Source organism: Alexandromys fortis, unplaced genomic scaffold, assembly GCF_014885135.2.
Source record: "Alexandromys fortis isolate MF-2015 unplaced genomic scaffold, M_Fortis_MF-2015_v1.1 scaffold_1, whole genome shotgun sequence".
Lineage (NCBI taxonomy): Eukaryota > Metazoa > Chordata > Mammalia > Rodentia > Cricetidae > Alexandromys > Alexandromys fortis.
The window spans coordinates 15848315-15859113 of NW_026067927.1; the positions used below are offsets into that span (position 1 = coordinate 15848315).

The following is a 10799-nucleotide window of genomic DNA, read 5'->3' on the forward strand; positions in this document are numbered from 1 at the left end:
GCGGGGAGGAGGCGGAAATCTTTTTTTTTTCAATAAAAAAATTATATTTAAAAAAAAAGATAATTTCTGCCAGGCATTTGTTATAGAAATGAAAAAAAGTAACACACCATGAAATGAAATTTTTTTTCTTCTTTTAAGCAAAACCACATCCGTATTAGTTTCTTGGTAAGAGAAACAGGATGAATTTTCCCATACCCCTGAGAACTTTCGTGTGCCAGCCAAACTCCAGAGTTCAGACACATGCACCCGATGGCTGTAAGACATTCTTCCAAAGATCCCGTTTAAAAATCTATTAATCCACGCGTGGCAGGAATAAGATTTGCAGAGAAAGCAGAGGAGGGGTAAGTCATGTCTATTTGGAAGCCCTCGGCCAGCTGCAAAGCTCTAGGCTTTGTGAGGGGTCAAGATGCCAGGGCTCAGGGCAGAACAGTAATCTTGCACCAGTGACAACTCTTCTCAAGATGCCCCGGGCGATGGGATTCTATTCAGTGTAATTGTATCTTAGGAGGAGGAAGGAGTGGTTTGCACTGGTTTTAATTATCGAGGCCACACTAGCTTTTTCAGAACCATCTGTTTAATTGTGATTACAAACAGCAATGTAAAAACACAAGCGATTAACCAACACCAAGTCCCTGCCACCAACGGCTTTACCATAACAAGCCGCATTGTGGAAGAGCGTGGCATCCCTTCTCTCTCTGCAATATTTCATGATTTAGCAACTGACAGCCTACGATTTATTACAGAACCTCATTCTGAAAGAGCTCAAATTATTAATTAGTGTTCTTCGATTACATCCTCTGGTTATTCCTTTTTATTAAAGCTGGAGTCCTCGAGAGTAAAGGGGATTATATGAGGATTGAAGCAGGTCAGAGTCTTTTCCACTTCATGCCAAACCCTGGCGGCTTCCCGTGAGACAAATCACCTCTAACGAACTCCCAGGCACATTCCAGGGTGCTGTGAGACTTGTCTGTGGCACTCATGAACTCCAGCTTCTGCTGTCCTGGTATGGGCTCCCATGCCTGTCCTGCTGACATTTTAGAAGCGGTGAGTGTTGGAATTGTTCTCAGGCATGAATAAAAACAGCTTAACCTTGAAATTTATTTAATTAGAGATTCATCTGTGCCACTGCAGTAAATTTGAGTGATTTGTTTATTGATGATGATGATGATGATGATGATGATTCAGGTAAAGTTGCCCAATTTTGGGTTAGGATGCCAGGCTAAGCTAATAAAAACCAGACGCAGACATAATCCGATCACCGCCCTGCCTTCCACCGAGGACACTTTAGATAGCTTATTATGAACTGCCAGTGAAGTTGCGAGAGATTGCTTTTCTTTTCTTTATCCCCCTCTCATAGATTACATCCTCCCCAAAGTCTCTCCGTCTCCTCTCTGAGTCCCTTCCCTCAGAGATATCTCTTCTGCCTTTTCACACAGTTTTCCTACACTCGGTCCAGTGGACTTTGGATAATTGATCTAACATGAAGACCACTACATTAACAGCATCATACAGTTCCCCACAAGCTTTTTAATCAAGGGCAGAACACTTTAAAGTTCACTTTCCTCCTTCATTACCTCAAGGGATAAATATGGACCTTTAAAAAAAAAATCAAAGGCCTAAAGGCACTTAAATCCTCCACGAAATGGAAAACCTGTGTGGTTTTTCAAATTAAACTGGGGGCATCGTGTACTAGATCAATCCCTCACTTATCCTCCTCTATGCAACCCGAAATCCTTCCAGTCACGAGCCTACAATTATTTCTGCCCCGTTTCAAGCCCCATCCTTGCTTGTGAAGAGCCAGATGCTAAGTGCTTCTGTGGTATTAATGAGGAAGCAATCTCAGGGTCATTTGAGAGGAAGAGTTTGCTCCTAGGACAGGGCTAGCTATCATTTCCTCACTGATAATGGTGGTGACATGGTTAACGGGAGGGTTATGGTTCACCGCATTCAAAGACAGATGAAGCAGTGACCTTTAACCTCTGCGGTTCAAATCCCAGTGGGAATCCAACAAAGAAGGCTATGGACACTAACTCCCTTAATGATGCCCGTGGAGCTAGAATCCACATACCCAGGGTAAAGACTCACTAAGCAATCCCAAATGTGGACCAATTAAACCATCCCTTCCAAAGCCAACCAGCTCTGTGGGTTGCTTTCAAGCTTGAGGAGAGTTTTCACATTCTGAGTGCTTGAAGAAACAGCCTCAAAACTGTGCCGTGTGCCCACGACCCTCACACACTGTTCAGTGACAGATACTGCATGGACCAGTCTCACACAGCCAGAGATACTGTTGCAATTCCTTCAAACAAACCACTTCACATCAGCTGTTAGGACGCTGAATACCTTCCAGGCACTACAGCTCGAAGAGCTTTGCAGACAGGCCCTCGGGTTCGCAACAGGAGATGTAGCAGAGACGAGAGTACGCCCACCTTACACAAGCAGAAAACAGCTCTCTGTCGAAATGGGCACGGTCTTCAGTTGGCACTTGCAAAACCTTCGTTTTTCCAGCTTTGCTGTCCATGAAAATGGTCAATACACCTAAGTGTGCGATTGGTTTTTCCAGCTTTGCTGTCCATGAAAATGGTCAATACACCTAAGTGTGCGATTGGTTTTTCCAGCTTTGCTTTCCATGAAAATGGTCAATACACCTAAGTGTGCGATTGGTTTTTCCAGCTTTGCTGTCCATGACAATGGTCAATACACCTAAGTGTGCAATCGGCCCCATGCTAGCTATAGTGGCAGATGTCCTTAATCCCCGTACTCGGGAGGCAGAGGCACATGAATCGCTGTGAATTTGTGGTCAGCCTGGTCTACACAGTGAGTTCCAGGCCAGTCAGAGCTACAAAGAGAGACCCTGTCTCAAAAAAACAAAACAAAGAAACAAACAAAAGTAACTTACAAAGATGCTCTCAAAAAATAATAAATACATAAATTAATAAATTTGGTTACTTCTAGGGACTGGGCTTGAGAACTGGAGAGGAAGAAAAAAGTCTTTCATGTGTGTGTTTCTATGGTATTTTTCACAAAGCATTTACGTTATCGTGCTAAAATACAAAAGTAATGCTAAGTATTATGTGCACGTGTATAAAAATGGCATGTAATTCCTTTAAGACTTAACTTAAAAAGTAAATCAGTGGAGGTTGTAGCGTTGACTCATGTTTAAGAGCACTGGCTGCTTTTCCTGAGGACCTGGGTTCAATTCCCAACAACCACATGACAGCTTCCAACCATCTGTAACTCCAGTTCCAAGGCATCCAACACCCTCCCCTGGTCTCTTTGAGCATTAGACAGACATGGTGCACAGACATGCATGCAGAAACACACCCACTCACACACAAAAAATAAATCTTTAAAAAATAAACTGTTTTCTAAGATGGCCTGGCTAATTGAGGGAAGCCAGAATCCCCACACTCATGGGGTACAGGCAGGTTAGACCCACAGTTCAAGGCCAGTCTCAGTACACAGTTAGTTCTAGGGTGGTCAGGGCTACTTGTCTCAAGCAGAAACAAACCAAAACCATTTTGAATGTCCCCAAAGTATCAAAGAGCTAAACGCCCACAGGGAGTTAAACAGGCCAACATATAAGGAAAGCCCTATGGGTGAGGAGAGCTGAGCAGACAGCTGTGAGGTCATCTGTTAGACAAGGGGATACTGCATTCTGCTTGTGACTGAAGGACGAATCCCATTCAAAGTGTGCAGACAGAGAGGAGACTCTGCCTTTGAGGTAAATCAGAACAGAGTAAACCTGCTCTATCTGACCATCCACAGTGGAACACAGATGAAGTCTCAGTGGCACGGACAAGAGAAGAGAGGTTGAAAGAAGAAATAAATTGTGCCTGGGACCCTGGCGTCACCAGCTAACTCTCCAATTCATGAGCATTCCAAACTATATCACCTATGAGCTCCCAAGTCTCCAGATTCGATTTCTGCTTTACAGAGAGTCCAGGCAGTTTGCTCCTCCAAAAGCCAAGTGCAGACAAAGGCAAACCCTCCAGAGGCCTGCGTTTCAGCCACCAAAGAAGTCCCCATGCACACTGTTCCGAAGAGGCAAGCAGCTGGCAGTTGACATGAACAAGCATGGCTGAGAGTGAAAACGCCCTGGAAAGAATCAGCAGAAACTCCGCACAGAAAGGGAATCCAGCAGATTAAAAGGAAACAAACCCTAATGAAAACTGAAGGCACCGAACTACGAGTCAAACTCCTAATCATCACAAGAACGCAGCCGGGCTTATACTCCTTTCCATAATTAAACAAAAATCAGACAAACTAAGAAAACACCCCAAGGGCTGGAGAGCTGAGTTGGCAGTGAAGATGTCTGTTGATCTCAGAGGACCGGGGTTCAGTTCCAAGCACCGGCATTAGGTGGCTTATACAACCACCTGTAACTCCAGCTCCAGGGGCCGTGACCCCTGCTCTGGCCTCTGAGGACACACACACATCATCAGGATCTTTTCTTTATTTGGCTGAACGACTCTCTGGATGCAGTCCATGCTGCCCAGGAGCTTTGGTTTCTGCCTGAATCTCCCAAGCGCTGGGCTCTCAGGTTTGTGTCCCCACAGCTGGCCTGAGGATGCCTATTCCTAAAGACAGTGAGTGCTACGGAACCAGTGGTACAGAACAGGGACTCTTTAAACATTTTTCCCTGGCAAACCCTTTTCACCTGGGAAATTTTCACACAACCATAGGTGTGTGGGTACATAAACCCGCAATACACTGATCATCATAAAGAAATTCATTTTATAATAACTCCTTGATATGCATATAGTCTTACCACTTATTAAAGATGCAAGCAAATGTGCATGGCTCTAAGATGGACTTTTTGAAATTTCATGCAGAGAAAACATGGCTGGTGTTTGGCATGCAGGAGAGAGCCTCTGCCCTGTTGTTCAGGGTTGATTGATAGTTTCATTTTATAGTAGCCAATGCTAAGAAAGACCCTTGCATAAATATGTAGCATAAAGTAGATTTAGGGCCATTCCATAAATTGTTGGAAATTCTGTCTAAATTGCAGGCTGAAATTCAGTTATTAAAGCAGAGTCCTGTGCTCCGGTGGAAAACCCCACAGCTGTGCTCGAGTGGGGGACCCTACGGCTGTGCCCTAGTGGGGGACACCAAGGCTGTGCCCCGGGGGGGACCCCAAGGCTGTGTCCCAGTGGGGGACCCCAAGGCTGTGCCCCAGTGGGGGACCCCATGGCTGTGCTCCAGTGGGGGATTCCATGCTGTCCTCGAGTAGGGGACCCCATGCCTATGCTCCAGTGAGAACCCTGGAAACCCCATGCCCATGCATTTATGGGAAGCACTAGCTGGACCTAGTGGGTTATCAAAAAGAAAAAAAAAAAGATTTGAAGTTGGGAAAGCAGAATGTTAAGAGGAATATGGGAAGCTGTGGGGAAATGGCATAGATATGATCATATTTCAGTATACATGTGTATGAAATTCTCTTTTAATGATAAAAGTAAAAGAATGATGCTTAAGAGATGTGTAGGTGGCAGTGAAATGACCTAGCAACATGCCACTAACATTCTGGAAAGGCAAAGAAAGGAGATGAGACAGACGTAGTATCTGAAAATTGGTGGCAGAGTTCCCCAAATGAATGTGAGTCAGCACCCCAAGGATCAGATACCGTCAAAAGAACTGAAAAACACGTGTGATAAAGAAAATGAGCAAGGAACGAAAACGGGAGGAGCTCCAATAAGCTCCAGCAGCTCCAAGGAGGGTGCATCTGGTTAGACCCCAGAGGAACTGCAAACCAGAGGACAACACGTTAGCATCGTTCCACTGAAGGAGCTGTACTGCAGGTGGAAAAGAATGTGGCTGCTGGTGGGAGGACTGAGACACAAGAAGGACAGAAAGCGTGGAAGATGTTAAGTATAAAAGCAGGTCTAGGGCAGAAAAGACAGTTCAGTCTAGGCAGGAGAGATGGCTCAGTGGCCTAGAGCACTGGCTGCTCTTCCAGAGGACCCGGGTCTATAGCAACGTTGAGTGTAAAGATGTCTCATGATGATTTGGTTTTCTTCTTGTTTTATGAGACAGGGTTCCTCTGTGTAGCCCTGCCAGTCCTGGAACTCGCTCTGTAGACCAGAGTGACCTGAACCACACAGAGATCCTCCTGCCTCTGCCTCCCGAGTGCTGAGATTAAAGGCATGAACCACCTGGGCTTTCTGCTCTGTTTTGTTGTTTTTGTTGGTTTTTGGGGGGGTGGGGTGGGGGAATTCTCATAATGATTTTAAAATTCATGAAATATGGCCATGCATTTGGAGACACTTCCTTTATGACAGTGACAACCCTGAACAGCAGCAATGAAAAATGGAAACTATCGAATTATCATGAAGGGCCAGGGAGATGGCTCAGTGGGTAAAGGAGCTGGCCACCAAGTCTGATGGCTGGATTCAGATCCCCAGGACCCACGGGGTGGAAGAGAACTGACTGCTGATACACACACACACAGAGAGAGAGGAGAGAGAGAGAGAGAGAGACAGAGACAGAGACAGAGACAGACACAGAGAGAGAGAATAAGTGAAAATGTAAATGAAAGTTAAAATCAATATCATAAATATACAGATAATAAAATATGCATTAAAGCTGTATGTTTAAAACTACAAAACATTATGAGTGAGCTAACGAGGTCCTACAGAGAAGGAGATCCACTTTGTTAGAGCACTCAATATCTCCAAGACGTTAGTTCTTCCTGACCTATTTGAGACAGCATCCACCACTAAGTTGTGGAAACTTCCAGAGACCAGCATTAAAGAGCTTCTCCATGCTTAGTCATGGCCTCTATCTAGCTAGAACAAAAGAATTCTGCCAGCTGGTTGGTGACATGTTGGCCAATCAAAGTCCCGTTGGGACCTAAAACAAGCATCAAGAGTGGAATCCAGAATTTGATGAAAAAGAAAAAAAAAAACAAAGAAGCCAGAAAATCCAGGTCAATTTTGAAAAATAACTCAAGTTACCTGATTTCAAAAGTCACTGTAAATTTACAAATACATGCAACTCTATAAAAAATATATAGTCTAGACAATTCTGAACCAAAGCTAAGGGTTTATTCGGCCTCCAGGCTACACTCCGTCATCAAGGACGCAGGGCTGGAACTGAAAATGGCACTGGGGAGAAGCGCAGCTTACTGCTCGCTGACTTGCTCCACTGGCCTTCTTCCTTCCTTCCTTCCTTCCTTCATTTATTTATTTATTTATTTATTTATTTATCTGTTTCTTTTTCAAAACAGGGTTTCTCTGTGTAGCCCTGGCTGTCCTGGAACTTGCTCTGTAGACCAGGCTGGCCTCAAACTCAGAGATTCACCTGCCTCTGCCTCCTGAGGGCTGGGATTAAAGGCGTGTGCCACCACTGCCCAGTACAACTAGCTTTCTTTACAGCTCAGACCTGCCCACAGTGGGCTGGTCCCGCCTACATTGATCAGTAATTAAGAAAATGCTCAACAGGCCAATTTGATCGAGACAATTCTGCAGTTGAGGTTCTCTCTTCCCAGATGGTTTGTGTCAAGTTCACAGCTGAATCTTAACTATGATCAACATACTGGGAGGAAATATTAATTTTATCTCAACAAAGCATACAATGTATTAATATCTGGAGTATGTACAGTTCCCCCAATGCTCTAGTTTCTCATCTGGTACTTTGACAATTACCATGACCAAAGACAACCTGCAGGGAGGAAAGCTCTCTTTTGGTTTACAGGCGACAGTCCATCAGACAGATGCCTGAAGCAGGCTCCATAGAGGAGCACAGCTTGCTGGCTCTCTGGCAGGCTCATGCCTAGCTAGCTTTCTTATACATCCCAGGGCCACCTGGCAGGCAATGGTATAGCCCACAGCGGGCTGGGCTCTTCTATATCAGTTAATAACCAAGATGATTCACCACAGCCATGCACACAAGCACACAAACAAGACTCCCATCTCAGGCAAGTCTAGCGGAGCTGACAGTTAAAGCTACACAGGATATCTAGACATCTATACAAAAAGGACACCTGCATTTTAAAAGACAGGCGATCCAGGTTAGGGCAGCTGTCATTAATGACCAGTCACAAACTGCTTGATCTGACATGTAGTCAGGGAGATAAAAATAAGGTGATCACCACTCTCCTCCCATCAGAAAGACAGACAGAAGTCTTAAATAAAGAATAATCATGTCAAGTATTGATCAGTATTCAGGGCAAGCTACACAGTTAGGGATGGTGAAGACCACGTGGCTCATACTTAGATGTATCAGAAAACAAAAAAGGTAACTTTTAACATGGTTGGGTTTTTCTTTGCAGGTCTATTAACAGGTGGGCCTGTGCCATAAAGCAAAGACGAACGGACCTGACTGCTGGTGAGCACAGTGCAGGAACAGCCATGGAGACTGTGGAAGTCACAGGGGTCTGAAAGCATGACAGAAAGAGCCGACACCAACCCTTACTCCCCGAACCCAACCCCACCCCAAGCAAAGGGTGAGCCCCATGAGGACAATGCTCAAGCCCTCAATGCTCTCCTGGAATTAACTGCTGTGAACTGGAGAACCCCAAAATGCAAAAGAACAAGGGTGCAGTGGGTGGGCCCACATACCCTCCACTGGTTTTTGACGGCAAATGGAAAAACTACTAATAAATGTTATAGAATTTCCTTCAGGAGTTCCACATTTAAAGTTTTTTTTGTGGTTCTATGGCTGGTTGGGTTGCTCTTGAGTTATCCTGCATGAGTTTGGCCCTTTTGTTTTGTTTTGTTTTGTTTTTAAACTGTTTTCAACTTTGACCTTAATTAAAGTCTGGTTCTAACACAGTAACCCTTGAATACACCTGTGTACACTCATTTAGAATGGAGATCTTGTTTTTAACAATCTTCCTGAAAAGCAAGTTAGTCGTAGACATGAAGTGGTGCTTCCGTTGCTTAAAAGTAAAGATAAGGAAAACTAAAAACAGTTGTCTAGTTAACACGCCGGCGGTTGTAGTGCTCCGAAATGAAAAAGAAACAACCAACAGAGGTGGGGATGGAGAAATTCAAGCACACACAGAGCCCAGAGCTCTGAGGGCGCACAGGCATAAACAGGGCCAGTCCCTAGCAGCAAACTTGGGGCACTTTCTGAGCCAGAAGCGCTAACATGAAAAGGTGGTCACCCGCCGCAGCCCTGTCACAGGACCGCACAAGTAAAACAAGCTTGCGTATTTTTCCTCCCTCCCGCTTTTTCTTCTTTCTCCTCCCCTCCCCACGCGCCCTCTCTCTCTTTTAATTGACCACGCATTTGATCTTCGGGGTCATTTTGAGAAGGTGGGCAAAAACAGCTGAAGGAGTGCCAAGGACCTGCCATCCATTTTCCTATGGAGGAAAGACTGGAAGGGATTTACCCAAGGCTGAAGTCGGAAGCAAGGTGCTTCCAGGCGGGAATCCCAAGAAGAGAAATCAAAGATCCCATAACTTTAACGAGATGAACACTGGGACCAAGGACAGGCAGGGGGACAGCTCAACAGTCCCCATAATTCTACTCTTTCACCCCAAGACCATTGAGAGGTCCAATGACCTCTGCGCACCCAGAATCCCTCGTCAATCCCACACCCCACTTCCCGCCGAGACTGGGTCTAAACTCACAGTCTCGGCACCTCTTGCGGTCCGCTTTTTCAGGCGCCGCCGCCGCCGCCGCGTCCATCTTGTTGCGATCTGTTGCCACAGCAACCGCTGAGTGGCGCACACACTAGCAAGAGAAGCGATGATTGGAAAAGGCGGGCACCCCTAGCAACCGCCAGGTAGCGAAGCAATACATTTTATTTACCGTTTCTTGGGACAGACTTCACTCCCATCTCAACGCTATTCTTAGTCAGACCTTTCTCAGGTTTTCAAAGCCACTTCTCACATGATATCCGTGAACTCCTGCCTCTTCAAGATACATTAGATCCCCATTTCTAGAGTATTTATCCTGTGGTCCTTTGACCTCCTCTAGAGGTCCAGGAATGTCCTCCAGTTATGTGTTGAAGGAGTCAAAAGCCCATGTCATCCCGAAAGAGTAATTTCCAGATGGATCAGCCCGTCTTCCCTTTCTGAGACAGAAAACAAAGTGATGTTCTACCCAGAGTTTATTTAACTTGGCCCTTAAGACACCTCCCAACGACTTTAACTAGTGATCTTCCATCACTTGTTCAATTAAAAAAAAATCATATCTAATGATCAATGATTATTGGTCAAATATTAGTTATCAAGGGAATATTCTAGGCACTGAAAGATTGTAACTGCCAAGGAGGCTTCACCAGTTTACCTCACCAGGAGTTTCTGGTAAACACAAGGTCACAGATAGTACCGTGGTCAAATTACGGAGAATGCTGAGCACAGTGGTCGCTGGACAGGGTGGTCAGGGATGGCTTTCTTGAGGAGACAGCACAGGAGCTGGAGCATGGGAAGATAAAAATGGTGGAGAGGTCAAGGGGGAAGCAAGACGTGACCGAAACAGGACATTATGGGCAGACTTGAGTGTGTGTTAGTCCAGAAAAGGAGAGTCAGCGAGGTCGCAACAGAGAGGGCAGGAAGGACAGTGATAAGATGTAATGAGATGGTTCTTTGCAGAACTGCCCCCCCCCAAGTATCCGGTGCTCCTGTCCCCTGTCACATCCTATCACGTCACCCTGCTTATTTCCTCTGCAGACCTTGTTAGCATCTTTTCCCCTCTGGGCTCCATCAGCACGGATTGTGTTACTTGTATCCCAGCACCTAGAATTGTAACTGGTCCAAGACCAACACCAAAGAAATACCTGTTGGCTGCAAGAAGCTCCAGGCCACAATACCAGGACTCAGGGGCTGACTGCAGGTATATGGAAGAGAATGAGA

The 10799-nt window shown here is 45.4% G+C and overlaps 1 protein-coding gene across 10 annotated transcripts in view; it reads right to left on the reverse strand.

The window, feature by feature from the left end:
• Hydin (HYDIN axonemal central pair apparatus protein) overlaps window positions 1-9622 on the reverse strand; it is a 326725-nt gene extending 317103 nt beyond the window's left edge. For all 10 annotated transcript variants that reach the window (XR_007592102.1, XR_007592103.1, XR_007592104.1 and 7 more), the window contains exon 1: window positions 9573-9622. The gene's annotated coding sequence lies outside the window, so the exon portion shown is untranslated. The remainder of the gene's footprint in view (window positions 1-9572) is intronic.
• Between the last annotated feature and the right edge of the window lie 1177 nt (window positions 9623-10799).